A 24852-nucleotide genomic window follows, 5' to 3' on the forward strand; every position below is an offset into this window, starting at 1 on the left:
TTGGGGGCATTTAAACTTGGAGACTGAATGTGTTTTGAGGAAGGGACTAGAAAGTGGTGTGAACTACAGCCACAATTTTACTGTAGTGTAGGTAAAATGCTGAGGCATTGTGAAGACACCTCCTCATGGTAGATAGAAGGGCTGCCTCCGAATTCCTCTACAATAGACCTCAGACTTAAAATTATAATAGGGACTGTTTTAACAACCATAAAATAGAAAGCTCGTTAAGGGTGGAAAATTTCCAAGTGAGTCAACTTCTGCTTCTATAATCTGCTTGCTTGCTTGATGTGGTTCTAAGCTTTATAAGCTATCTCTTTTGGGAGCTCGAGGCTGATATCCTCTAACCCTGTGTGGTAGAGGGTCAGTCGCTGGACGGCTAATAAAGGCTCATAATTCATCTCAATTGGCTCCATGGGTCTTAGAATTGATCACACAACAACATTTGGAGGCCCCAGCAAGATCTCTCCGGAGAGGGAAATCTCCTAAGACCGGCAACTCCAGCCACTTGGGCGAGGTCCTGCCCCATCCAGAGGATGGCCGCTGAAAGATGTTCCTTAGCCCTGGATGCCAGGCAGACTTGCCCAGGAGGGCAGGTGGGAAAAAAAAGTTCAATTCTGTAACAGTTGGGCACGAGCTATCTGAAGCAGCTTCCCCGGTGAGTAAGACTGCACTTGGGTTTGTCCCCCTAAAGGGAACTAGTGGGAGGCTGGACGTAGCAATACTTCCCTAGTTTGGTCAAGGTCTGAAACATCAGACTTGACTTCATGTATTCAGGTTTTTGGGTACGCTAGCATTTTGTGTTACCTGTAGTTTGTCTTGTCTGTCTGTATTGTGTCTGCCTGTCTGGACGGATCGAATGTACTGTTACCCTCCTATTCCCTTGGTCTTCATAAGTTTACTTATTTTGATTCTTTCCTTAGGTCTGGCCTCTGTGGTCCCATCCGACTGGACGCTAGGTGAGAGGCTGATCCTAGCCCTGGCTTATTTGGCTTTTGTGGGCATTCTCTCTTTTCTTGAGAGTTTTTACTAACATGGGTCAGGCTTTTTCCTTGAATCATCCCACCCCTCTTCAGTGCCTCCTTAACCATTTTAAGGATTTCAGGAGACAAGCCCAAGCCTACGGAGCTGGTGTCACTCCCTTTGACCATCAGAGGTTCTGCCAGTTAGATTGGCCCACATTTGGAACAGGGTGGCTATCAGAGGAGTCAACCTGCAAACAGCCTTTCAGGTGCAGGGTATTATCTATGGAAATCCTGGCCACCCTGATCAGGCTCCATATATCAATGTGTGGATCAATATTGTTTCCGATGCCCCCAAGTACTTGAAGGACTGCCACTACGGCCAAGAGTCAAAGGTGACTCCTAAGTCTGTCCTTCTCTCAACACCAAATGGGCCAAAAGAAAAACTGTCCAGATAGACACCTAACTCTCTTTACCCTGTCTTACAGGCACCCCCTTAGGACCCCAAGATCACTAATCCTCCCCCTTATGCCCCTCTTAACCCATTCCTGTCTTCGTCTAATAGAGAGGCAGAACCCCTCCAGAATCTTCCCAACACCCACACTGGGGCTGTGTACCAGCCTCCACATGACCCTGATCCTGTTCCTGACTCTTCAAACCAGGCATCAGTCCTGGCCCCACTCTGGCAATTGGCTGCCCGGGTTGGGAGAGAAACTCAGAGGCCATTCATGGTCTATGTTCCTTTCTCCACCAATGATCTGTACAATTGGAAACACCAGAACTCCTCATTCTCAGAGAAACCCCAGAGATTAACTTCTCTCCTAGAGACTATTTTCTTTACCCACCAGCCAACTTGGGACGATTGACAGCAACTTCTCCAGGTTCTATTTACCTCGGACAAGCAGGAGCAAATCCTGAGGGAGGCTGCAAGAGCAGTATTAGAGCCCAACGGGCAGCCTTCCACCGACCCTGCCCGCGTCCGGCATATTTTCCTGAACACTTGTCTACCTTGGGACCTCAACACTGACCAAAGTAAGGAGGCTCTCCAATGGTATTGCCAGCTTCTGCTCCAGGGCCTCCTGTCTACCGCTCGATGACCCACTAACTTATCTAAGTCTTTGCAGGCCCTCCATCTCGCATGGCAGGAGACCCACCAACTGGTCTCTGCCATCAGAACGACTGCTCAGCATCCAGTTCAGCCACACAACCAGATCCAGGTGATTAGATCTGGGTGAATAAGGTACAGCCTGCTTATCTTGAGCCCCGCTGAGATGGACCTTTCCCCGTCATCCTCACAACACCCACCACGGTCAAGGTAGCTGAAAGCTGTCATTGGATTCACCATACCAGGATCAAGGCTGAGCATCCACCACAGACATCAGAACAATGGACCATGCGTTGAATAGAGGACCCACTAAAGATAAGACTGTCAATGATCCAGTCTGGACCATCTTAATTCTCTTTGTCCTCTTCCAATCTTCTAACTGTAACCCCAGCAATCCCCACCAGCTTGTGTTATATGATTGGGAGCTTACCAGGACAGAAACTTGCATTCCTATTTCCATTCTAAATGCCACAGGGCAACCTACTTTTAACATTGACTTGTGTGAAATCCTAGGCCCAAAATTTAACTACCCTCACCGGGAGTACGGCTACAGAGGCTGGGGTGTTATTGGAGTACCTGCTTACGGGTGTCAGAGCACTCAACTAGAGCAAGGGCTCCAAGGCACCCAGCTCTATATTTGCCCTAAGGAAAGTAGCTCTTGGTGCTCTGAGTCAGGACAATATTATTGTTATTCTTGGAGTTGTGAAACCATTGTACCTTGGATATCTGAGTTGGGGGATTGAGATCATTATATCTCCCTCAGCCACCCCTCTCAATATAGCTGTACCACTTCTTAGAAATGTAATACTGTAAAACAATGGAATGCCCAAACTTGGACTACAGGAAAAACATGGGGATATCACTTGTATGTAACAGGGGTTGACCCAGGTGTACTCATCACCATACAACGGCGGATCAGCCACCAACAGATAGCCAGGCCAATTGACCTCCACCTTGTATTAAACACAGTGGGCTTTCCCTCACATAAGCCCAAGCCCCCAACATCCCTCAGTCCCTCCACTACCCCAGCAAATCTTCCTGTTCTTCACCCCATTATCTCTCCTCAACCCACTAACCCTCTTTTAGGAATACTGGATGCTGTTTTCAGTTTTGTTAATCAGATTGATTCAAATATTACAGATGATTGTTGGTTCTGCCTGAACCCAGCCCCACCCTACTATATTGAACTGGGAATAGTTATGACCTTTGGAAATTGTACCTCTCAGATCAGAAATATGTCAGGCTCTGATCTTAATAACAACCATACCTTGTGCCCTTGGGGCAGGTTTCCTAAATTCATGCTGGGAGACCTACAAGGGCAGGGTACTTGTATCTATTACAAAAACTATTCCCTTAGTACATCACCGTATCTACAGGCTTGTAACAGTCCCTACTTGGTTTGCTTGAAACACTGGACTCACCTTGTATCAACTCAAACTACTGGTCTCAGGATACTGGAGGTATTTGTGTATTAGTCCATGTTGTTCCCCAAGTATATTTCTACTCTGGGGAAAAGGGTCATGAACATTTCCAGTATATAGATCACCAAGCTAAGAGAGCAGCCCCTATCTTAGTCTCCTTACTAGTAGGTATAGGCATTGCAGGTTCCACTCCATTAGGGACCACAGCTCTAGTCACTAGAGATTCCAACTACCGGACACTCAGTGAACAAGTAGACAAAGACTTACAGGATCTTGCAACTTCAAAATCTCACTTAGAAACTTCTGTAAACTCATTTGCTGAAGTTGTCTTACAGAATAGGAGAGGATTAGACCTACTGTTCCTAAAGCAAGGGGTCTTTGTATGGCTTTAGGTGAAACCTGCTGTCTTTATGCTAGCCATTCAGGCATTGTTAGAGATAGCCTAGCTTTAGTCAGACAGCGGCTCAGTGACAGTGAAGAACAACACCAAAGGACAGGATCTTGGTATGAGAACATGTTTAACTGGTTCCCGTGGTTAACTACTCTGCTTTCCTCTATTGCAGGACCCCTAATATTAGCATTTCTGGGGTTATTATTTGGACCTTGTATAATTAATTGGTTTACTACGTATGTCATAAAAAGGGCACAGGCAGTGAAACTCATGGTTCTCAGAACTCACTACCCACCACTCCAGGTTGACGAATCAATGATTTGAATTCCCCTAAAAACCAGTGGGGAATATTAAGGGTGGAAAATTTTCAAGTGAGCCAACTTCTGCTTCTGTAATCTGCTTGCTTGTTTGATGTAGTTCTAAGCTTTATAAGCTACCTCTTTTGGGAGCTTGAGGCTGATCTCTAACCCTGCATGGTGGAAAGTCAGTCGCTGGCCAGCTAATAAAGGCTCATAATTCATCTCAATTGGCTCCGTGAGTCTTAGACTTGATTGTGCCACAACAAGCTGAGGTATTGATATTGAATCAGTTCATTCAACAAGTTCTGGATAACCTAGGTTTAGGCCAGCAGAGGAAAATGAAGTGGAAGTTACCTAAAAGTCTCATTGCATGAAAGCAGGAATCTCTTGATATTCATGTGGCGACACTATGGTAATCACATGACCAACAAGAATCTGGGTGAGTGCATCACAAGGAGATCACTTGACATTGGGTGATAATGTGACACTTACTTTTGAGCTACCCTTCTATTTTCCTTGGTAAAATTCAAATAAACACTGGGAAAGGAGAGTCCATGTGTAAGGGAGAGTGGACGATACAGCCAGCTCTCTGCCCTTCAATTGAAAGGTCAGGTCTACATGACTAGACTTTCTTAAGGACAGCAGTGTTGGCTACCAAACAATGACCCTGCGATAACTGGTCTCAGATTTCAGAGCTGGTCAACCAATCTGCTGAAAAGCAATGGGGGTGACTATCACATTAACTACGTAGAAGTTTGGAGGTGAGTCTTCTTGATGAAAGTACTTCAAGCAGTGGAAATAGCAGCAACCATATTGCTGTATTGTAGCAAAAATGCTGAGTCATTGGGATCATAACTCTTAACGACTTCAGGTTTGACTCCCGCACTATTTTGGATGGGGATCTCAGGCCACTACTGTTGAGAGGGAATTGCTTAATGGCTAATGTATCAATGCTGAAATATTGAAAATGTTCAGTTTATGAGATGTGTTTTGAAAACACTTAGTTGAAGATACGTGAAAAGGAATGAGGTGGAATTCACCAGAAATCAACAGAAATCATTAGAAATTATGCAGCAGTCATTTGAACACCTCATAGGATTCACAAGGGAATCTTGGAAGACCCGGCAAGAATCATTTCTCTACCAGATCACTAGTCTTCTGACCTTGGGCATCGGTTTCAATCTACTTCTTAGAATGAACCAGGCTTGAGTGTGCATGAAATGTTTTCCATTCAAGTTTACCTTGAAAATGAGATCAGTGTGGTATTATGTTTTCAGACATCCACACCAATTCCCCGATCCAGGCAGAGGACCAGGTCATGGGCCATGGACTCCTATTGACTTTTTATTTCTACCAAGACAGTCTTGTAACAGTGTGCCAAGTCATCTACCTAAGGTTCTGTAATGAATATTAGGCTAGATTCTATTAAGCAAGGTCTCTAGTCCATTTACTGGAAATAGAAACAGTGCTTGGCTGTGCACCAAGTCCCGCAATTGAGTTCTTGAAAAAAGAGTCCAGCCTTTGTGCAAGTTTCTAAGAGCTCACAATGCCTTTTCTTACAAGGGGAAACTTTGGTGCTCTAGGATACGGACATCTTTCAATAATTGGCAAAAGGGAAAATTGATGACATGGGACCAGGTTGTGCTAAATGGAGTGTTAGGATGACACAAGTTTGGTGCCATTGGCAAAAATTTCTATCCAATATGCCCTAAATTGAGGACATTCTTTGTACATAAACTGATTTCTCTATTCTTCTTCTTAATAGGAGATGACATCTTGGTTCAATAGGCAAGGTCTCCCCAAGAGTTTCTGGAAGGGGTGAGGCTGAGTGTTGTGGGGCTGTCTTAAGTCTGCACGTTGTTACCAATTGGATGGTAATGACCTTGTGGACTTTGGGCTCCCAATCAGTTCCTTTTTTGAGAAGCAGGCTTGGTGCTGAATTCCACAGTCTCTGTTCTAGTGTCTCTTCCACTAAAAAGGAATGTTTCTGTGTGCCTAGGATTACAGGTGACATTTGTTCAAGTTAGACAGATTTGGAACTGTAGGCCCAGGACACCACTTCAGATGCTATTAGAAAAACATAGAAGAAATTCTGTGGGACGAGGTCTCAGCTCTAACTCCTGAAAAAGGTGAAGGAATTAGAACTGTAAGCCAAAGTCTACCCTCTCACTCCTAGAAGAAATTCCAGACATGGAGCCAAGTTTCTACTTCTCTAAGAAAGTTATTCTTCCCAGAGGAAATATTTGCCTCATGGTTTACTGCCTCCAATCTACTAATTTTCATGAAGACAGGCTTGGTGGCTTTAGACCAGAGCTCCATTGTATTATTGTTAGGAAGAGTGGCTTTGTATCATAGGCCTGAGTTTTCAGTCTGCATCATTTGAAGGGAGGCAATACTGTTACCATGAACAGAGGTCTGCTTTCTTTTCTGTAACAATAGACAACTTTGATCTGTGGGCCATGCATTAACCACTAGTTTTTGTCACAGGGTCTAGAAGTGGGTAGTGTGAGCAAGACTTTTGCTTAATCTTTTCTAAATTAGACAGTGATAACCTTGTGACCATGACCCCGCAGGAGTCATGACAGGATCATGTGACTGCCCAGATGGATTCACATACCCATCAAGAGACAGTTCTGTATGAAACACAGTGAGATGTCACAGATGGGGATGTCGTAGTGCTCACTTTGAAATGATGACTGTATATCACTTGATAAAATACACATAAACACTGGGAAATATTAGTCTCTGTGTCACAGAAGGTGGCAGAGACAGCCTCTTAACTGAACTCCAATCAAATATCATGTCTACATTACAAAACTACTTGAGGCCAACTGTACATGTGGCCACACAGTGATCCTTAATTTGACTAAGGTTTTGTCTGTTGTCAGGTAACCTGCTTAGTGGCAATGGAGGCAGCATTCACATATTGGCCATGTTGAAACCTGGATGCTGAGTATGCTGTAAAGAAGGGACTGAATAGCTTGGAAACAACAGCCACCATTTTGCTATATTGTAGATAAAATGCTGAGCCATTGTGCAGATACCTCTTCACAGCAGAAGCAACCTTGTCTTCCAAAATCCTTTATAATAGACCTCAGACCACAAATTGTGATAGGGACTGACTTAACAACCATGAAAAGAAAGCTAAGATGTTGACATTGAGGCAGTTCCTTCAACATGTTCTGGATACCCTTGTTTTAGGCCAGCAGAGGAAAATGTGTTGGAAGTCACATGAAAGTCTCATTGCAGGTACATGGGAATCTCATGATATTCATGTGGCTTCCCGGCAGGAATCACTTGACCATCAAGAGACTGGCCTGAGGACATCACAGGGAGATCAAGTGACTTTGGGTATTGGTGTGGCCCTCACCTTTGAGTTACCTTTCTACATTCCTTAGTAAAATTCACATGAACACTGAAATGACAGTTCATGTCTAAGAGAGAGTAGATGAGACAGCCAATTCACTGCCCTTCGATTGAAAGGTCAGGTCTACCTGACTATACATGCTTAAGGACTGCAGTGTAGGCTGCCGGACAATGCTCCTTCAATAACTAGCCTGAGGTTTCAGCTGTGGTCAGCCAACCTGCTAGAACGCAATGTGAGTGGCTTGCACATTAATCATGCTTAAATAAAGAGGCTGAGTCTGCTTTAGAAAGATACTTTAGAGCAGTGAAATAGCAGGCACCATATTGCAGTATTGTAGCAAACATGTTGAGTCATTGTGACCATAACTCTTAATGGCTTCAGGTGCAACCACACTATTCTTGGTTGCGGACCTCAGGTCACTACTGTTGAGAGGGAATTGCTTAACAGCCAATGCATCAATGCTGAAATATCAAAAATGTGCAGTTCATAACACATATTTTGAGAGCACTTGGTTGAGGTTAAGGGAATTGGGATAAGATGAAAGTAACCTGAAAATCATGTAGCGATCATTATGAACACCTCACAGAATTCACATAGGGTTCTTGGAAGACTTCACGAGAATCATTTGTCTACCAAGTCACTGGTTTTCTTACTGTGGGAATAGGTTTTCACTCTACTTCTTAGAATGAACCAGGCTTGAGTGTTTGTGAAATGATTTCCACTCAAGTTTACCTTGAAAATGAGACTGGCATGGTGCCATGTTTTCAATATCCACACTACTTCTGCAGATACAGGCAAAGGACTGAGTCATGGACCATGGACTTCTTTAAATTTTTTTTTACCAAGACGGTCTTGTTATTGTGTACCAAGTTCTCCACCATGGGTCTCATTATGCAAATTTAGGTTAGATTCTGAAGTTCGAGGTATCCACTCCCCTTCCTGAAATAGGAACAATGCTTGGCCATGCTTCCAAGTGCCACAGTTGAGTTCTTGAAAGGAGAGTTCAGAATTTGTGCCAAGTTTTTTAAGCCCACAGTGCCTTTTCTTACCAGGAAAAAGCTTTGGTACTGTAGGTTATGTTCACCTTTCAATAACTGGCATAAAGGAAAATAAGTGACTTGAGACCAAGCTGTGCTGAATGGAGTGTTAGGATAACATAAAATAGGTGGAATCAACTCAAATTACTGTTGTAAATTCTTTAAAAGGAGGGCAGTCTTGGTTCCATGAACCAAATCCACCATTTTTCTTCCTCTAGAAGATAACATCTTGGTTCTGTAGGCCAAGGACTTCCCAAGAGTTTCTGAAAGCAGATCCAGGTGGGGTGCTATGGGGCATGGTTTCCTCTCTGGACTACATTCTCAGTTGGATGGTCATAAACTTGTGGGCTTGGGGCTGCTAATGAGTTGCTTTTAGGAGGTCCAGTCGTGGTCCCTTTTTCCACAGTCTCTGTTCTAGTGTCTCTTTCATAAAAAAGACTTGTTGCTCTGTACCTAGGACACCAAGCAAGATTCAATCAGAGAGGACATGCTTAGAACCATAGGCAGGAGCCACCACTTCGGTGTCTGTTAGGAAATGACATAAAACAATGCTGTTGGAAGAAGTTTCAGCTCTACCTACTGGAAGAGGTGAAGGGGTAGAAACTTCAAGCCAAAGTCACCCTTTCACTCCTAAGAGAAATTCCAGACATGGAGCCAAGGTTCTAGTCCTCCAAGAAATATGTTCTCAGAGAAAAGAAATAGCCTTGCATTTTAAGGTCACTAATATACTAAATTTAAAAAAGGAAATTCTTAGTGGCTTTAGAACAGGCCTCTGCTGTATTATTGGTAAAAATAGAGTAGTTTTGTGTCATGAGCCCGGTTCTCCAGTCTACATCATTTGAAGGGAGGCAATATTGTTACTACGAATAGAGGTCTCCTTTCTTTTCTGTAACAACAGACAACTTTGGCCTATGGAACATACACTGTCCATTAGATTCCTTCACAGAGTCTAGGTTGTTGGTAGTGTGAGCAGGTCTTTTGCATAGTCTGTTCAAAATTAGAGTGTTAATCTCAGGGCCATGGCTCCGCAGGAGTCACAGAAGTTCATGTGGCCACCCCATTGGATTCACGTGACCATCAAGAGCAGTCTCTTGATACCCCTGCATCAAGAACAGGGGTATCATGTGACAGATTGAGATGATGTAGTTCTCTCTAGGGAAGGATGAGTGTATATCATTTGATACATGGAGAACACATTAGTCTCTGTGTAACAGAGGAGGCCGAGACAGCCTCCTAGCTGACCTCCAATTGAATGTTCTGTCCACATTACAAACTTACTTGAGGTCAACAGTATATGCAACCAGATAATGATCCTTAAAACAAACCTCAGATTTTGTCTGTTATCAGGAAACCTGCATTATGACAATAGATGTGGTGGTTGCATATTGGCCACATTGAAATCTGGAGACAGAGTGTGCTATGAAGAAGGGACTGGAGGGCGATGAGAACAACAGCCACCATATTGCTGTATTATAGCAAAAATGCCAAGTCATTGTAAGCATAATTCTTAAAGGTGAATCTCACACTGTTCTTGGATGCAAACCTGAGGCCAGTACTCTCTAGAGGGAATTGCTTAACAGCCAATGAATAAATGCTGAAATATTGAAATTGTACAGTTTATAAGACATGCTTTGAAAACACTTGTTGAGGATAGGGGAAGAAGAATAAGGTAGAAGTCACCTGAACACAACATAGTCAATAGGAAATCATGCAGCTCTCACGTGAACAGTTCACAAGATGTACATGGGAGTCTTGGAAAACCCAGCAGGAATTGTTTGTCTACCAGGTGACTCAGCTTCTTACTGTAGATTTTACTCTACTTCTTAGAATGTACTGACTTGAATGTTTGTGAAACTATTCTACTTGATTTATCTTGAAAATGAGACAGACATGGTGAGGTGTTTTCAGACATCCACACTACTACATCCGATCCAGGAAAAGTACTGGGTCATGAGCCCTGTATTTTTATTGACTTTTTATTTCTACATAGACTCTCTTGATACTGTGTGCCCAGTCCTCTACTGAGATTCCGTAATGAAAACTTAGGCTAGATTCTAGAGGCCAAGTTTTCCACTCTACTTTCTGGAATTAGGAGCAATTCTTGGCTGTGTTTCCAAGCTCACAAATTGAGTTCCTGAAAGGAAAGTCCAAGTTTTGTCCCAATTTTCTATGTGTTCACACACTACTTTCTCTTACCAGGAGAAAGTATTAGCGCTGTGGTGACAGCCACACTTCAATAATTGGCAAAAGGGAAAATTGATGATATGGAACCAGGTTGAGCTGAATGGAGTGTTAGAATAACACAAGGTAGGTGCCATATGCCCAAATTTTATTTAAAATGCTTTAAAGGTAGGATGTCTTTGTGCCAAAATCAAGTTCTGCATTCTTCTTCCTCCTAGGAAATGACATCTTTGTTCTGTGGGCCAAGGTCTTCTCAAGAGATTCTGGAAGGAGGGGTCAGGCTGGATGTTGTCGTGCTATGTCTTCAGTCTGGACTTTGTTAACGATTGGATGGTAATGAACTTGTGGTGCTTGGTCTGCCAACTAGTTCCTTTTAAGTGCTCCAGACTTGTTGCCAATTTCCACAATGTCTGTTATAGCTTCAAGTCCGTAAAGAAGGCTATTGCTGTGTGCCTAGGACTCCAGAAGACATTCATTCAGAGAGGATAGTCTTAGAACTGTGGGCCTAGGCCACCCCTTCAGTCTCTGTTAGAGAAAGACAGAAGAAATAGTGTGTGCCAATTTCTCAACTCTACTTCCTGAAAATAGGGGAAGGAATTGGAACTGCAAACCCAAGTCAGCACTCTGGTTTGAGTTTAGAAATTTAGGCAGGAGACAAGGTCCTAAGTCTCAAGTTGAGATTCTCTTACCTGAGGACAGGCATGGCCTTAGGCATAAGGTCTCCTCTCTTCTGCCGGGGCCAGCCTGCTAAAGTCGATCAGTACCTGAAAGAGGTGGGCGAAGCCTAAGAAAAAAGAAGATAGGAAAGCGCTTCGGGAGGGCATACAGTCACTGCTGCAGCCCTGTCTTGATTTAGCTCAGCCTTTATATAAGTTTTTGAATACCATAGCAAAGCACGGGGTACAATATAGTAAAGCACAGGGAACAATAGTAAGGTACAGAGTACAATAGTAAAGTACAGAGTACAATGGCAAAGCGCAATGTATATTACCATAGGAATGCTGACATTTACATAAGTTCCTATTCTTTTCTGGGCTGTAAAACATTCCACTATCTTAAGATTTCTTTAGGAGGCAAACCTCCCCTCCAGGGTCAGTAATGTTTAACTCCACACCCTGCTTCCTAGAACCTTTGTTTAAGCAGTTTCAGCAGCAGCAGCTGCTTCATTGCTATCAGCTACGTGACTTCCTCAGTTTCTCTCAATGGCTCCCGACACTCTTCTATTTCAGAGAGGATTGATTTATTGCCATGGATCTCAGTCTCCCTTGTAGTTACTGTTAAGGAAAGACATGCTTTTTTCCTTGGGCCCAGGTCACCAATCCACATCTTTACAAGGGAAGACAATGTTGCTGATATGAACAGAGGCCTCCATTCTTTCTTTTGTTTAGAAAAAACAGCTTTATTTGGAGGCTTTGCATTACACATGAGGTTCTGTTAACAGGGGTTATGTTGAGTGTAGTACAAATACTTGTTACGTCTAGTCTGGTATTAACAAGATGGTCTTGCCCTTGGAAGCCCAGGCCTGAACCCTAGTTCCTGTGAGGAGAGTCCAGACTTGGTGTCTAAGGACTAAGTTTTCATTCCTTTTTCCATTGCATAAAAAAGATTTGTTATATGGGCATAAACCACCACTCCACATTCATTCATGGAAGACAGGCTTAGAACCATGGTCCTAGGCGATCAATTAATTCTCTGTTAGAAAAAGACAGAAGAAATGCTGTGGGATGAGGTCTCAGCTCTAACTCATGAAGAAAGTGAAGGGATTAGAACTGCAAGCCAAAGTCACCCCTCTCACACATAAGACAAATTTGAGACATAGAGCCAAGATTCTAGTTCCCCAAGAAAGGTATTATTACCAGAGGAAATATTTGCCTTCTGATTTAAGTTCTCCAACCTACTAATTTTCGAGGACAGGTTTGGTGGCTTTTGACCAAGGCTCCATTGTATTATTGTTTAAAAGAGAGTGACTTTGTGTCTAGGCCTCAGCCTCCAGTCTACATCATTTGAAGGGAGGATAGTACTTTTACAATGAACAGAGGTCTCCTTTTTTTCCTATAATAGATATCTTTCTTCTGTGGGCCATGAACTGCTTTCATCACAGGGTCTAAAATGTTAATAGTGTGAGCAGTTTTTCTGCCTAATCTATTCAAAATTAGATAGGTTAAACTCAGAACAGGGCCCCTCAGGAGTCACAAAAGGATCACATGACCACCTTGTTTGATTCATGTGCCCATCAAGAGACTGGTCTGTATGAAACACATTGAGATCTGTGACAATGGGGATGACATAGTGTTCTCTTTGGAATGATGAAGACATATCACTTGATAAAATTCACATAAACACTGAAAATCCATTAGTCTCTGTGTAAAAGCGGTGGCTGAGACAGCCCCCAACTGACCTCCAATCGATTGTTGAATCCACATTACAAAACTTACTTGAGGTTAACAGTATATGCGGCCATACAAAGATTCTTAATTTGTGTTAGGTTTTTTCTGTTGTCAGGAAACCTGCTTTGTGGCATTGGAAACCACAGTCGTATATTGGTTGCTTTGAAACCTGGAGGTGGAGTATGATGAGGAAGAAACTGGATAGCAGTGAAAACAACAGCTGCCATTTTGCTGCATTGTGGATAAAATGCTAAGTGTGAGGATACCTCTTCATGGAGGAAACAACAGATGACTATGAATTCTCTATAGCAAACTTCAACTATAAATTCTGACAGGGACTGGATTAACGATCATAAAAAGAAAACTGAAATATTAACATGGAGCAGTTCCTTCACCATGTTCTGGAAACCATTGTTTTAGGCCAGCACAGGAAAATGAAGTGGAAGGCACCCAAAAGTCTCCTTGCAAGAATGCGAAAATCTCTTGGCATCCACGTGGCTACCCCTCAGGAATCATGTGACAGTCAAGAGACTAGCCTGACAGGGAGATCACATGACATTGGTTGATGGTGTGGTGCTCACTTTTGAGTTACACTTCTACATTCCTTGGTAAAATTCATATAAAAACTGAGGAAATGAGAGTCCATATGTAAGAGAAAGTGGATGAGACAGCCAAATCACTGCTCTTCAATCAAAAATTCAGGGCTGCATGAGTAGACCTCCATAAGGACAGCCGTGTAGGCAACCAAACAATGATCATGCGATATCTGACCTTGACCTGAGGTTTTGGCTGTGGTCAGCCAACATGCTGGAAGGCAGTGGGAGAGCTTAGCATATTAAACACGTTGAAACTTGGAGTCTGAGTCTTCTTGAGGAAGGTACTTCAAAGCAGCTGAAATAGCAGCTGCCATATTGCTGTATTGCAGGAAAAATGCTAAGTCACTGTGAGCATAACTCAACAGCTTCAGGTGCGACTCTGCACTATTCCTGGATGTGGACCTCAAGCAACTACTGTCAAAAGGGAATTGTTTAATGGTTTATGCGTTAATGTGGAGATATTAAAAATGTGCAGTTATGAGATGTGTTTTGAAAACACTTGGTTGAGAATAGGGGAATTGGAATAAGGGTAAGTCACCTGAAAATCACATACCAGTCATTAAGAATCATGAAACAGTCATGTGACCACTTCACAGGATTTACATGGAGGTCTTGGAAGATCTCGTGGGAATAGTTTGTCCACCAGGTGACTAGTCTTTTTACTGTGTGTGTAAGTTTTCACTCTACCTCTTAGAAGGAACCAGGCTTGAGTGTGTGTAAAGTTTTTCATTCAAGTTTACTTTGAAAATAAGACCAGCTTATTGTTGTGTTTTTAGACATCTATTATTCTTACCCCAAACCAGAAAAAGACTGGGTCATGGGCCATGGACACCTATTAACTTTTTATTTCTAGCAAGACAGTCTCGTTACTGTGTGCCAAGTCCTCCACCTAAGGTTATGTTATGAATATTTAGACTCGATTCTGTGGTCCAAGGTCTCTAGTCCACTTACTGGAAATAGGAACAATACATGGCTGTGGAGAAAACTCCACAATCGAGTTCTTGAAAGAAGAGTCCAGTCTTTGTGCAAGTTTCTAAAAGCCCACACTACCTTCTCTTACCAGGGGAAAACTTGGTGCTGTAGGTTATGGACATCTTTCAATAATTGGCAAAAGGGAAAATTGGTGACATGGGACCAGGTTGTGCTGAATGGAGTGTTAGGTTGACACAAGGTTGGTGCCATCACCCAAATTTCTATCAAATATGCTTTAATATTTGGACAACCTTAGTGCATGAACTGATGTCAGGAGCCATTAAGAGACACTGAAGAAGTCACATAGCTGATAGCCATGAAGCAGCTGCTGCTGCTGAGACTGCTTAAACAAAGGTTCTAGGGAGCAGGGTGTGGAGTTAAACATTACTGACACTGGAGGGGAGGTTCGCCTCCTAAAGAAATCTTAAGATAGTGGAATGTTTTACATCCCAGAAAAAAGGATGTTTGTACTCTGAGGGAAGAATATATAGGAACTTATGTAAATGTCAGCATTCCTATGGTAATGTACATTGTGCTTTGCTATCGTACTCTGCTATTGTATCCAAAATCTTATATAATGGCTGTGCTAAATAAACTAGGGGCTGCAGCAGTGACTGTATGCTCTCTCGAAGTGTTTTCCTGTCTTCTTTTTTCTGAGACTTCACCCCCCTCTTTTAGGTGCTGTTCAATCTCTGCCAGCGGGCTCTGGCAGTACTGAGTTAAGATTCTCTTACTTAAGACAGGCTTGTCCTATAGTATAGTATCTCTTATCTACCAGTTTTCAGAGAGGACGGGCTTAGTATCATGGGACTCAGTCTCCCTTGTACTTATTGTTAGAAAGAGACAGGCTGTGTGCTGTGAGCCCATGTCACCACTCCACAGACATTCAAAGAAAGACGGTGTTGCTGGTATGAATGAAAACCTCCATTTTTTCTTTTGTTCAGAGAAGACAGCTTTGTTAGTGGGCCGTGCACTCTCCACCTAAGTTTCTGTTCACAGGGGCTACCTTGGGTGTAGTGTGAGTAGTTGTTTCAACTAGTCCATTATAAATTAGATGGTCTTGACCTTGCAAGTCTGTGTCTCCGCTCTAGTTCCTGTGAGAATACACACTGTGTCTCAGGCTTGTTACAGGAGGATTAGGACACCATTTGCCGTTCGTTCAGTGAGGAAAGACTTAGAACCATGGGCACAGAACACAAGTTCAGTCTCTGTTAGTAAAAGACAGAAGTCATGCTGTATGCTGAAGTACTAGCTTTATCTCCTGGAATATGTGAAGGAATTGAAACTGCAAGCCAAAGTCACCACTTTTGTTCATAACAGAAATTCTAGTCCTGGATCCAAGATTCTAGTTCTCCAAGAAAGATATTCTTACCAGAAGAAAGCCTGGCCTTATGATTTAAGGTCTCTAATCTACTAATTTTTAATGATGATAGACTTGGTGGCTTTTAGACCAGGGATCTATTGTGTTAGTGTAAGGAAGAACTGGGTTTGTGTATCCAGTCTACATCATTTGAAGAGAGGATGGTACATATACCATGAATGGAGTTCTCCTTTGTTTTCTGTAAGTGTAGATAGCTTTGATCTGTGGGCGAGGCACTAAACATTAGTTTCTGTCACTAGGTCAAGGTTGCTGGTGTTGTGCATAGTCTTTAGCCCAGTCTGCTCAAAATTAGACAGTGTTCACCTCAGGAGCATAGTCCCGTGAGGTTCACGACAGGATCATGTGACTGCCCCACAGGAATCATGTGCCCATCAAGAGATTGGCCTGTATGAAACACAGGGAAATCATGTGACAGTTAAGGAAGACTTAGTGCTCCCTTTGGAATGATGAGTGCATATCACTTGAAAAAATTAACATAAACACTGAGAAAACATTAGTCTGTGTGTAACACAAAGTGTCTGAGACAGCCTCCTCAATTAGTCACACAGTGGCCACGTTGAAATTTGGAGGCTGAGTGCACTGTGAGGAAGTAAATGAATAACAGTGCAAAGAAGAGCTGCCTTTTTACTGTATTGTAGGGAAAATGCTAAGTCATTGTGAGGAAACCTTGATGGCTATCTCAGAATTCCTCTACAGCAAACCTCAAATTACAAAGTGTGATGGGAACTGGCTTAACGACCATGGAAAGAAAGCTGTTATTGGTACTGAGGCAGTTCCTTCAATGTGTTTTGAAAAACCTTGCTTTAGGCCAACAGAGGAAGATGAGGTGGAAGTCACCTGAAAATCTCATAAGAAGACCTAGGGAATCTCGCAATATTCAAGCAGCTGCCCACTGAGAATCATGTGACCATCAAGAGATTGGCCTGAGGGCAGCACAGGGAGATCACCTGATTTTGAAATGATGATATGATGCTCACTTTTAATTTACACTCCTACATTTCTTAATAAAATTCACATAAAAAGTGAGAAAAGGAGAGTTTGAGTATAACAGAGCATGGCAGAGACAATTTTCACTGCTCTTTAATCAAAAGATTGAGCCTGCATGATAAGTCTTGCTTGAAGACAGCAGTGTAAACTACCAGAAAATGATCATTAGATAACTGGCCTCAGATTTCATCTGTGGTCAAGCAACCTGGTTGAAGTCAAAGGGGCAGATGTTGCATATTAACAGCATTGAAATTTGGAGGCTCAGTCTGCTTGAGAAAGCTAATTTAGAGCGGTGGAAACAGCAACCGCCATTTTGATATATTGGAGCAAAAATACTGAGTCATTGTGAGCATAATTCTTAATGCTTCAGGTCGACTCCTGCACTATTCTTTGATGTGACCCTTAGGCTACTACTGTAGAGAGGGGATTACTTAACGGCCAAATGCATCAAAGCTGAAATATTGAAAATGAAGTAGTTTATGATACGTGTTTTTAAGTTATTTGTTTGAGGATAGAGAAAGAAAAAAAGGTGGAAGCCACTTGAAGAATGTTGTGCTGTGATCAAATCTAAGACCCAACTGAGATCAATAGTGAGCCTTTATTAGCCGGCCGGCAACTGACTACCACACAGGGTTAGAAGAGATCAGTATGGAGCATCTAGAGGAGATAGCTTAAAAAGCCCCCAAATCCCCTCTAGCAAGCAAGCAGGTTTACAGAAGCAGAGACTAGCCATTAACATATCTTTACACAGGATAACTACACCCTTAACATCAGCATATCTTTGCACAGAATATCTCTTAGAACTACACCCTGTTTAACATCAAACAATGGAAGCAGAAGTTGGCCATTTGAAAATTTTCCACCCTTAACACTACAACAGGTCATTGTTGACCCCCAGTGTTATGGGCAGGCCAAATCGAGGCACTATTTCTGAGACTAATTTCTTTGCTACTACCTGAGCTGTCTCCTGTTTACTGGGGAAGGCGTCAGTCAATCCTGAAAAAGTGTCAGTGAATACAAGCAAGTACTTGAATCCGAAGGTTTTCAGGCTGACCTCAGTGAAATCTAACTCTCAATGTTCCCCCGGTATTCGTCTACGAAGTTTCATTTTTTGTTGTATCTCCTTGAAGGGCCCTGGATTTACTTGTGGACAGATGTGGCACCGGGCTACCTGTTTGGCCATTTATTGCAGCCTCAGAATGTAATAGTCTCTTTTTAACAGTTCAGTTAACTTGGTTTCTCCCAAGTGAGTGTTCTGGTGATCTTGGGTTATATGGTCTTGGCTCAAAGCCTCAGGTACTACAATGGATCCTAACCCACCCAGATTCTTCTTTGTCTCCCAGCTTGTTGCATAGTTTAACTTCTCCTAAAGTGTAGGTAGGGGTGTCTGTTAGCACCCTGGGCAGTAGGGACGGCAGAATGTCAATTGGCTCCACTGGTTTTCTGGCAGCCTCTTCTGCTGTCTTATAAGTGTTCACAGTCTTGTTTTCACCCCACTGCAAAGCTTGAGTCACTGCTACTAGTTCAGCTCACTGAGCTGGAGTTTTATGGCTTAGGGCTGTGTCCTGATGATAGTTTTAGTGATAACCACTGCAACCCAAGCATACCTGACTCCTTCTGAGACGAAGTTACCAGATTTGGCCAATGGCTGTCTATCAGGTCTGGTCTGGTGCAGGTGACGTTCTCTAGGACCTCAAGGCAGTCATGCAGGGGTTGGCAAGGGTCATCGTCAGGCAGTAGGGTAGCTGGGTTGAATGTGGCAGTTTTCAGGAACTGTATGTGAGGTGGGTCAAAAAGCAGGACCTGATACTGGGTGATTTGAGCATTGGAAATCCACCAATCCAGTGGACTGAAAAGCTCCTACGTCCACCAAAAAATTCACAGGCTTGTCCCTGAACTGTAAAATTATCCTGGGCCCCTGGGGGTTCATAATGTAAGATCCCTGACCTCCTCATTCTGTGTCCTCAAAGAGGATGAGGGGGGGCCTGCTTTGGGGGAGGGGCTTGTTCTTTTTTAGGGCACTAATTATTCTAATGTCTCTTTTTCTCTTTTTCTTGTAATTGCATTGGTCCTTCTCTAACCTGACCTTCCTGGGTCTATTATTCACCCAGGGTGCCTGTTCTCAGCCTCTGCCTTTTCCTGGGGGTCCCTTTGGCTGGGCTTCTTGTGTGGTTGCAAGCAGGACCTTGGTCGTTCTTTTAGTTTGTGCATATCTACCTCATCTTTATTGTTAAACACTTGTTGGAATATCTCGACCAGCTCAGGTAGGTTCTTTCCTTTAAACCCTTTTATTCTCTGCAGTTTCTTTCTAATATCTGGGTCCATCTGACTGACAAAGGCTAAATTCACAGCACTCCTATTATTAGGGTCCTCTGGGTCAATATATAACTGGTATGACTCTAAGAGTCGTTCCAGGAATGCCGCCGGTGACTCATCCTTAGTTTGGATGACCTCGCTTACCTTAGATAGGTTAGTGGGTCATCTGGTGGCAGACCGGAGGCCCTGGAGTAGAAGTTGGCGATACCGTTGGAGACCCTCTTTCCCTTGGTAGGTGTTGGGGTACCAAGGTGGACAGGTGTTCAGGAGAACATGTTGGACATGGGTCAGATTGGTGGAAGGCTGCCTGTTGGGCTCTAATACCATTTTTGCAGCCTCCCTCAGGATCTGTTCCCATTCCTCTGAGGAAAATAGGACCTGGAGGAGTTGCTGACAGTAGTCCCAGGTCAGCTAGTCAGTAAAGAAAATAGTCTCTAGTAAAGTGGTTAATCTCTGGGGTTTCTCTGAGAATGAGGGGTTCTGGTGTTGCCAATTGTACAGATCACTGGTGGAAAAAGGGATATAGACCATGAATGGCCTCTAGGTTTCTCCCCCAACCAGGGAAACCAATTGTTGGAGTGGGGCCAGGACTGCTGCCTGGTTTGAAGAGTCAGGGACAGGATCAGGGTCTTGTGGGGGCCAGTACGCAACCCCAGTGTGGGTGTGGGGAGGACTCAGGAGGGGTTCTGCCTCCCTGTTAGATGGAGACAGGACCGGGTCACAAGGGGCTTAAGGGGGAGGATTAGTGATCTTGGGGTCCTCAGGGGGTGCCTGTAAGACAGGGTAAAGAGGGTTAGGTGTCTGTCTGGATGGTTTCTCTTTTTGCCCCTTTGGTGTGGAGTGAAGGACAGACTTGGGAGCATCGGAAACAATATTGATCTTGATCAGGGTGGCCAGGATTTCCGTAGATAATACCCCGCACCTGAAAGGCTGTTTGCAGGTTGACTCCTCTGATAGCCACCCTGTTCCAAATGTGGGCCAATCTAACTGGCAGAACCTCTGAAGGTCAAAGGGAATGACACTAGCTCCGTAGGCTTAGGCTTGTCTCCTGAAATCCTTAAAATGATTAAAGAGGCACTGAAGGGGGAGGGGTAGGACAATTTGAGGAAAAAGCCTGACCCATATTAGTAAAAACAAGCAAGATCCCCTCAAGAGCCAAATAAGCCAGGGCTAGGCTCAGCTTCTGACCTAGCGTCCAGTTGGACGGGGCCACTGAGGCTAGATCTAAGAAAAGAATTAAAATACCACACATCGATATATGGAGGAAGCTTACGAAAACCAAGGCAATAAGAGGGTAACAGTACATTTTGACCAGTCCTGACAGACAGACACAAGACAAACTACAGGTAATATAAAGCGCTAGCACACCCAAAAACCTGAAATCAAGTCTGACATCTCAGACCTTGACCGAACTAGGGAAGTATTGCTGCGTCCAGCTTTCCACTAGTTCCCTGACAGATACCCAGAAACTTGGATACCTGTTGTGCAGTCTGACTCACCAGTGAAGCTGCTCCAGATGGCTCCTGCCCAATTGTTACAGAATTGTACCTTTTGTCCACCTGCCCTCCTGGGCAAGTCTGCCTGAAGTCCGGGGCTGAGGAACATCTTTCAGTGGCCATCCCCTAGACGCGGTAGGTCCTCGCCCAAGGTGATGGGAGTTCTGGGTCTTAAAAGATCTCCCCCTTTGAAGAAATCTCTCTGGGGCCTCCAAATGTTGTGGTGTGATCAAATCTTAGAGATGAATTGTGAGCTTTTATTAGCCGGCCGGCGACTGACACTGTACCACATAGGGTTAGAAGAGATCAGTGCCGAGCCTCTAGAAGGAATAGCTTAAAAAACCCCATACCCCCTCTAGCAAGCAAGCAGGTTTACAGAAGCAGAGACTAGCCATTAACATATCTTTACACAGGATAACTACACCCTTAACATTAGCATATCTTTGCACGGAATATCTCTTAGAACTATATCCTGTTTCACATTAAACAATGGAAGCAGAAGTTGGCCATTTGAAAATTTTCCACCCTTAACAAGGAACATGTAGCAATCACTGGGGAATTACATGGTGGTCATAGGAACACCTTTAGAATTCACGTGGGTGTCATGGAAGACCCCTCGAAAATCATGACTACCAAGTGACTAGTCTTATTCCTGTGGGCATAGGTTTTCACTCTACTTCTTCGAAGGAACCAGGCTTGAGTACGTGGAAAATATTTTCCGCTCGAATTTACTTTGAAAATGAGACAGGCTTGGTGTCTTATTTTCAAATATCTACTCTACTTCCCCTGATCTGGACAGAGAACTAGGTTCTGGGCCATGGACTTCTACCCGCTTTTTTTCTTTTTTACCAAGATGGTATCGTTATTGTTGTGGTGCAATCAAATTCAAGACCCACGGAGCCAATTGAGATGAATTGGGAGCCTTTATTAGCCAACCAGCGACTGACTCTCTACCAGGCATGGTTAGAAGAGATCAGCCCCGAGCTCCCAGAAGAGGCACTTTATATAACCACCAGCACATCCCCGAGCAGGTCATCACTCCCTGGTTAACAGTTGGCTGTTAGCATATCCTTGATCAAATTACTCTGGTTAACAGAATTAGAAGTAAATACTTAATGCTGGCTTACTGGAAAATTGTCCACCCATATTATGTGTGGCAAGTACTCTACCTAATGTTACATTAACAAATGTTAGTCTAGATTCCGTGGGCCAAAGTCTCTACTCTACTTCCTGGAAATATGAACAATGCTTGGCCGTGCTTTCGAGCTCCCCACTTGAGTTTCTGAAGGAAGTATCCAGGCTTTGTGCCAAGATTCTAAGTGCCCACACTACCTTTTCTTACTGAAGGAAAGGCTTTGTACTATAGGTTATGGTCACATTTCAATAACTGACAAAAGGAAAAATTAGTGACGTGGGACCAGGTTAAGATGACATAAGGTTGGTGCCACCAGCTCAAATTTCTATTGTAAATGCTTAAAAGAATGGACAGTCTTGGTGCCATATCCTGAGTCCTTAGTTATTCCTCTTCTTAGGACATGACACATGCTATTCTGGGACAAGGTCAACCCAAGTGTTTCTGGTAGCAAGGACCAGGCTGGGTGTTGTGGGCCTAAGTCTTCAGTCTGGACTTTGTTACCAATTGGATGGTTTTGACCCTGTGAGCCTGGGGCTGCCAACTAATTTCTTCTAGCAAGTCCAGGCTTGGTACCAATTTCCACAGTCTCTGTTCTAGTTTCTCTTAAAGAAGGCTTGTCGCTGTGGGCCTAGACTCAAGGTGACATTCAATCTGAGAAGATAAGCTTAGAATCATGGACCCAGGTGAGCCCTTCAGTCTCTTTTCGGGAAAGACAGAAGAAATGCTATGGACCAATTCTTCAGCTCTACTTTCTGGAAATAGGGGAAATGATTGGATTTGCAAACCAAAGTCAGCACTCTGGTTCCTGATTAGAAATCAAGGCAAGAAACAAGGTCCTAGTTCTCAAGTTAAGAATCTCTTATCTGAGGACAGGCTTGCCCTATGGGATAAGGACTCCTCTCTACAAGTGCTTAGAGAGCTTAGGCTTAGTGCTAGGAGTCTGAGTCTCCCTTGTACTTATCATTAGGAAAAAACAGGTTTTGTGCCTTTGGCCCATGTTCCCACTCCACACCATTTTTAGGGAAGACAGTGTTGATAGAATGGAGGCTTCCATTCTTCCTTTTGCTCAGAAAAGACAGCTTTGTTTATTAGCCATACACTCCACAGGAATTTCCGTTCAAAGGGGCTACCTTGGGTATAGTGTAAGTAGTCATTCATCTAGTCCATTATTAATTAAATGGGCTTGATTTTGGGAGCCTGGGCCTGCACTTTAGTTCTTGTGAGGAGAGTCCAAGCTTGACGTCACAAGCCTAAGTCTCCATTCTAGCTTTTCTTGCATAAAGACTAGGTTGTTGCTGTGGGCTAGGATACCACTCGACATTCATTCAGGGAGGATAGGATTAGAACTATGGGCCCAGGCCTCTTCTTCAGTATCTTTTACGAAAAGACAGAAAACATGCTGTTGGATGAGGACTCATCTCTACATTCTGGAATAGGTGAAGAGATTGGAGTTGTAAGCCAAAGACTTTACTCTCGCTCCTAACAGAAACTCCAGGTCTGGAGCCAATGTTCTATTTCTCTAAGAAAAATATTCTTACCAGCAGAAAGCCTGGCCTTGCAGTTTGAGGTCTCTTATCTACTTTTCAACAAGGGCAGGCTTAGTGGCTTTAGACAAGGTCTTCATTTTATTAGTGCTAGGAAGAGACTGGCTCTGTGTCTTGGGCCCCGGTCTCCAGTCTACGTCATTTGAAGGGAGTACAGTACTGTAACCATGAATGGAGGTCTCCTTTCTTTTCTGTAACAGCTTTGACTTGTGGGTAATAAATTGTACATTAGTTTCTGTCACAAGGCCTAGGTTGTTGGTAGTGTGCGTAGGTCTTTAACCTAGTCTTGCTCAAAATTATACAGTGTTAATCTTGGGAGCATGGCCTCACGGGATTCACAGCAGGATCAGGTGACTGCCTTATGGGAATCACATGCCCTTCCAAAGAGTGGCCTTATGAAACACGGGGAGATGATGTGACAGTTGGAGCTGATGCAGTGCTCCCCTTGGCATGAAGAGTGCATATCGCTTGATAAAATTCACATAAACACTGAGTACACATTAGTGTATGTATAATAGAAGGTGGTTGAGGCAGCCTAACTAACTGACCTCCAATCGAATGTCATGTGCACATTACAAAACTTACTTCAGGTCAACGGTTTATGAAGCCAGACAATAATGGTTAATTCACCTCACATTTTGTCTATTGTCAGGACACCTGTTTTATGGCAGTGGAGATGGTGGTCGCATATTAGCTATGTTGAAAATTGGAGGCTGAATGTGCTGTGAAGACGTGATTGGACAGAGATGGAAACAGCTGCCATTTTGCTGTATTGTAGGAAAAATGATGAGTCATTGTGAGGAAACCTCTTCATGGTGTAAAGAATGGCTGCCTCAGGATTAGTCTATATTAAACCCCAGACTACAAATTCTAAGAGGAACTGGTTTAACAATAATGGAAAGAAAGCTGATATATTTACATTGAGGCAATTCCTTCAATGTATCTGAAAACTCTTGGTTTCCGTAAGCATAAGAAAATATGTGGAAGTCACCTGAAAATCTTGCAGCAAGAACTCATGAATCTTGTGGTATTCACATGTCTGCCTTTGAGAATCACGTAACAATCAAGAGACTGCCCTGAAGGCATCACAGGGAGATCACGTGATGTTAGTTTGTTGGTGTTGTGCTCACTTTTGAGTTACCCTTTTTAAATTCCTTGGTAAAATTCACATAAACACTGAGGAAAGGAGAGTCCGTGTGTAACATACCATGGACGAGACAGCTACCTCACTGCCCTTCAATCGGAAGGTCAAATCTGCATGAGAAATCTTGCTTGAGG

The 24852-nt window shown here is 43.4% G+C and overlaps 1 long non-coding RNA gene across 1 annotated transcript; it reads left to right on the top strand.

Annotated features, from left to right (window-relative positions):
* The first annotated feature begins 362 nt into the window (after positions 1-362).
* LOC107507424 lies at positions 363-1934 on the top strand. The gene is made up of 3 exons (XR_001596160.2): positions 363-655; positions 921-956; positions 1808-1934. It is a non-coding gene; the product is annotated as an uncharacterized LOC107507424 (long non-coding RNA).
* Positions 1935-24852: the final 22918 nt, after the last annotated feature.

Source organism: Rousettus aegyptiacus, unplaced genomic scaffold, assembly GCF_014176215.1.
Source record: "Rousettus aegyptiacus isolate mRouAeg1 unplaced genomic scaffold, mRouAeg1.p scaffold_m13_p_8, whole genome shotgun sequence".
Lineage (NCBI taxonomy): Eukaryota > Metazoa > Chordata > Mammalia > Chiroptera > Pteropodidae > Rousettus > Rousettus aegyptiacus.